The following is a 4,936-nucleotide window of genomic DNA, read 5'->3' on the forward strand; positions in this document are numbered from 1 at the left end:
TGAACTGATGGTGTACTAAAGGCCTTGAACCAGACCAGTGACTTATTGTAATAAACTTTTGCAAATAAAGCTGATTGGACAAAAGGGTATACTGAGTAACACATGTGGCTCCCAGTGCTACAAGAATGAATGAGGAGGTGTTGGAGAGGCAGGGAAGACAGAGAAGTGAAGAGGTTTGTTTTGTTTTTGTTTGTTTGCTTGCTTCCTTGCTTTGTTTTGCTTTGGTTTGACTTTTTTAAATTTTAAAACTTTCTTTTGGGGGTTCTGCAGGGGTGAGGGAAGAATATGAGGGCCTAGGAGGTGAGCAGAATTGGGGTGCATGATGTGACATTCCCAAAGATTAAATAAAGAAATTATGTTTTTTAAAAGAAGAAAAGATTAATGGAGCATTGAGTCCATTTTGCCATGCTTCTCCAGGCCCTCAATAATCGATATATTTCAGGATACACCAGACAGACTTGATAAAGCAATATACCACAGACTTTGATTTGTCAAAAACCACCCCTCCCTTGCCCTCTACCGCCAAGCATACTTCCTAGAGTAGCACAGACAGGGAAGACTTATCTATTGGGAAGAACCCCTAACATTTTTCCAGGTAGAATTCTGGCTAGTCCAAAAATGGCCCTTTTTTAAGGGTTGCAGAAAACTAAACACTGCAACTTTATTTAGTATCAACGGCTTTTATTTGGAGCAAATTCATTTCCAGGAGCTTGACAGTTGAATGCAAGGGGAGTTCCACCAATTCCTTGATTTGTGGCTGAAATTACCTAGCATGGGTAAGAACAAAGCATGAAGCACACAACAAATCCACTTAAGAGTTTATTAGAGGAGACGTGAACAGGCCTGGGGACATCAGTGTAGAAAAAAGAGAACTTGAAGATGGCATGTCCAGCTTTTAAAGGCTGCCTAGCACATACACAGTGTTGCTGTAGCTATGTCATACACAGATGACAGAACTCATACATGCGCTCAAGGGCTTATGTAACTGCATCATGCCGCACGTAGGTCACGCAAGGCCTTTTAAGGTCCCTGGGGCGGCTATTTTGCCTGAGCGCTTGTCTGCACATGCGTGGCCCTGGAACCTGGAAGTGCTGCCACCGCTGTGTGGCTGGAATCATAACAGTGGCAGCTTGACCAAAGCATTCAGTTGTTGGTGGGGTCAATCCCAGGGCTTCATCTGGCATCATAATGGCAAGTCCTGGAGGAGTTGGGGTACCAATTGGCACAGGAGCAGTGCCTCCATTGTTTCTGCTCATAACACCTCCCACAGTCCTTTGGCCCATCCATATCTCTTGTTCTCTTACATCAAGGAAGGTTTCCCTTAAATCCTTCCTGCTGTCACCTCATCACTTCTTCTTGTTGCTGCTGTATTTCTTCCTCAAGGTGCCTGAACTCATCTTCCTGCCTGAGCTCTAGTTGTTTTTGTTTCTGAACCTCTTAGTTACACAGTTCCTCCATTCTCTGAAGTTCTTATTGACACCTCATCAAATCCTGCCTCATTAGCACAACCTGGTGGTCCTGGTGTCCTGCCTTCATCTCCATATTCAGCTTCTCACAAGCCTCCCTGATGTTTGGCTGCACCTGATGTTGCTGTTGCTTCTCCATGTTAATGAGTGTCTTCCTGCGGGTGATATCGGCTCTGCCAATCTGGGTGGCTGTCTCGCTCCTTGTGAAATTGCTGTGGTTTTTTTTTTATAGCCAGATTCGCTACAAGTGCCTCTTCATCATCTAACTTGTCCACAGACTCCACAGTCATAGGCCAAGGAAATGTGGTTAGCAAGAAGGAGCCTTCACTGCGTCTGTCCAGAGCTTTCCCAGCAGCTGGCTTCCCTGCGAACTCAACAATGCTTTTCCCTGAAGGCCTTTCTCAGTCATCCACAAAGACCACAGCCTTCTCCACTTGGCCAAACACGAAAAAGTTTGGTTTTTTCCCAGCAGTTCCTTGGATACATACTGAGGAAGGCTGTCGACTGTAAGGGATGCACTATGACAGACAAAGCACATGCATGCCTGCTTTCCATGGAATGGCATATTGTCCAGCTCCACTTTGGCAATTTTCACTGGGGGTCATGTTTCCAAGTAAGAAAACTTTGCCTGCTTCCCAAACAAAAAGTTTCCTCATTTTCTCCTAAGAGACATCAGGTGAAGATTGCCCACAAAGAGACAGCTATGCCAGGTGAAGATCTCTCCCAGTTTCCTAAAATTCTTCTGGCCAATAGTTAAGCCTTCATTTTGTCTGCAGGCTTGCTGTCCATTTACAGGTATTGGTGGGTGGCTGTTGCTGTTGTTGCTGGTGGTAGTGATGTTGATGATGCTTCCTTGGAGTATGGTTCTGCTTCTCCAAGTAAAAGGTTTTATTGCTCTGCATTTTTGGACTCTTGACTTCAATTTGAACACAGCAAAGTATCTGTCTCCTAGTCCTCTCTAACCTCCACTTCCTCTGCCCACAGTTTTTTGCTCAGAGTAATGGCCTCCACCATCCTGAGCTCTGGTTATAGTTCTTTATGGTGTATTTAAAATCATAAGTAGGTGTTGAATCTTATCAAATGCTCTTTCTTGCATGTATTGGGATAATCACATAATTTGATCTTAAAATTGTAATTGATTTCTAATTTTAAAGCATACTTGTTTTCTTAGAATAAAGCTCAACATGGTGGGGTTTTGAGAGAAGGCTAAGCAGTTAAGAATGCTTATTTTTCTTGCAGAGAACCCAAGTTCAGATCCTAGCACCCATGTTCAGTGACTCATAACTGTTTGTAACTTAGCTGCAGAGGTCTGATACCATCTTCTGGTCTCTGCAGGCACCTGCACACACACACACACACACACACACACACACACACACACAAATGTAAAAATAAATCTTTAAGAAACTACTCAATGATATGTAACCATATGCTTCTGGATTCAGTTTGTCCAGAAAATAAATTTTCACATTTATTTTCATAACTTATGTCATATATTTCTCAGTTTATTATTATAGTAGCTATTTCATTTTAATAAAATAAATGTGACCAAACTTCTTACTTTTCAATATATGATCCAATCTGCTAACCCATTAAACATTTGGTAGGAATTATCTGGTAAAGCATCTAGCCTGCTTTATTTTTTTGTTGATTGTTTTTGGAAGGAGGGTATTAAACACACTTTCTTCAAGGTTATGAAACTCTATCCAGACTATTTATTTCTATAGTTAGTTTGGCAAGCTTTACTTTGCTATCATTTTGCTTATGTTTATAAGTTTACTCATAAAGTTATTTTTAAAAATCTCAGGCTGGAGAGATGGCTCAGAGGTTAAGAGCACTGGCTGCTCTTCCAGAGGTCCTGAGTTCAATTCCCAGCAATCACATGGTGACTCACAAACATCTGTAATGAGATCTAGTGCCCTCTTCTGCTGTGCATATGCACATGCAGTCAGAGCATTCATATAATATAAATACATAAATACATACATTAAAAATTCAGGTAGCCACACATAAACATGAATCCCTAGCACTGTGGAGAGCAGAGATAGGAGGATTTCTGGGACTTGTTGGCTGTCAGTGTACTTCCAGTTTCAGTGGAGACATTTTCTCAAAGAAACAAGCAGAGAGTGACAGAGCAGGACACCCTACATGCTCCTCTAGCCTCTGGATATGCAAATACCTGCATGCTTTCACACCAGAAAACATGCCCATAATTTATACACATATCACAGTCACACACACAAACAAACAGTCTGTACCACTCTGTGATCACACCCACTTAAATTTTTTTACATTTATCTATTTTACTATTTTGTGTACATGAATGTTTTGCCTGTGTGTGTATATGTGCACCACATGTGTGTGTGGAGCTCATGGTAGTCAGAAGAGGGCACCGGATCTGTTATTCCTTTTGGTCTCTGGTCCCTTTAAGGGGCAAGCCACGCCCACTCCCAGCCACTTCTGACCCCCTCGTTGCCATCTTAACCCCTTCCTTCTGTCCCCCCTCTCGGCGGCGTGTACACGTGTCTCCTCTGTCTCTATGTCTGCCTCCATGTCTCTCTGCCTCTTCTTTAATAAATGTTCATCTTTATATTCAGCCTTATGTTTATTTATTATGTCCTGTAAGCCTTTTATCTCCCCCCCCCCCCCCCCCCCCCGCACCTGGTTACCTGCCCGCCTGACTCTCCAGGCCACATGGCTGGTACCAGTCTGTCTGGGACGTGCTCCCGCCCACTGCCACTCGCTGCGGGGAACCTGCACCACTCTAGACGTCTCTGCCTGGACTAGTGTCTGCGGTCACCCCATCATTACATTATATTTTTTAAGAACAAAATTGGTGCTGCGGACTGGAGAGATTCACCCGCCCAGGGCCGGTCCCGGCTTCAGATATTGTTCGGAACTCTGAGCTCCAACTTCCGGGACTGAATCAGGACCTAGGACCTTCTCAACACCGACCTATGTGTTCCATCTGCCTGGCCATGGCTCCTACAAACAACACCGGTTTCTAATCGTGAGTTTCTCCACTCCGGCCAGCTTAACCGAGTCTTTTAACCTGGGAATTGACCGGTACTCCCAGTATTTCTAGGCTCGGGGGGGACTTCTCCGTCTCTTCGCTGGCATTCAATTACGGCTTACATCCTATGTTAAGCCCGTGCCTGGGACAGCTGGGCTATGGCCAGCTCCCAGCATTCCCGCATCTGGGGGCCCAGGGCCTCCAGTTCTCTTTCTCTTTATTTCATTCTTTTCTTCCTTCTTATTATTCTCACGGTTGGCTGATACAGTTCAGCCCATAACACCCCACTCATTAATGCGGACACCCATTTTTGAGTCCTGGGTGGTCGAGCCATCTGCATCTGCATCTCGCCTTAACGGCTTCAGGTTCCACGGTTTTTGCGGGTTTTTTCACGATCTTGACCTGGGAAAGCAAGTCGTCCCAACCTAAATATGCCTTACTTAAAATCCTCCACACT

General features: G+C 44.2%; 1 pseudogene; it reads right to left on the bottom strand.

The window, feature by feature from the left end:
- Positions 1-671: 671 nt before the first annotated feature.
- LOC125415338 (non-POU domain-containing octamer-binding protein pseudogene) lies at positions 672-2,368 on the bottom strand (annotated as a pseudogene).
- Between the last annotated feature and the right edge of the window lie 2,568 nt (positions 2,369-4,936).

The sequence above is a fragment of the Myodes glareolus genome, chromosome X (assembly GCF_982192425.1).
Source record: "Myodes glareolus chromosome X, mMyoGla1.1, whole genome shotgun sequence".
Classification (NCBI taxonomy): domain Eukaryota; kingdom Metazoa; phylum Chordata; class Mammalia; order Rodentia; family Cricetidae; genus Myodes; species Myodes glareolus.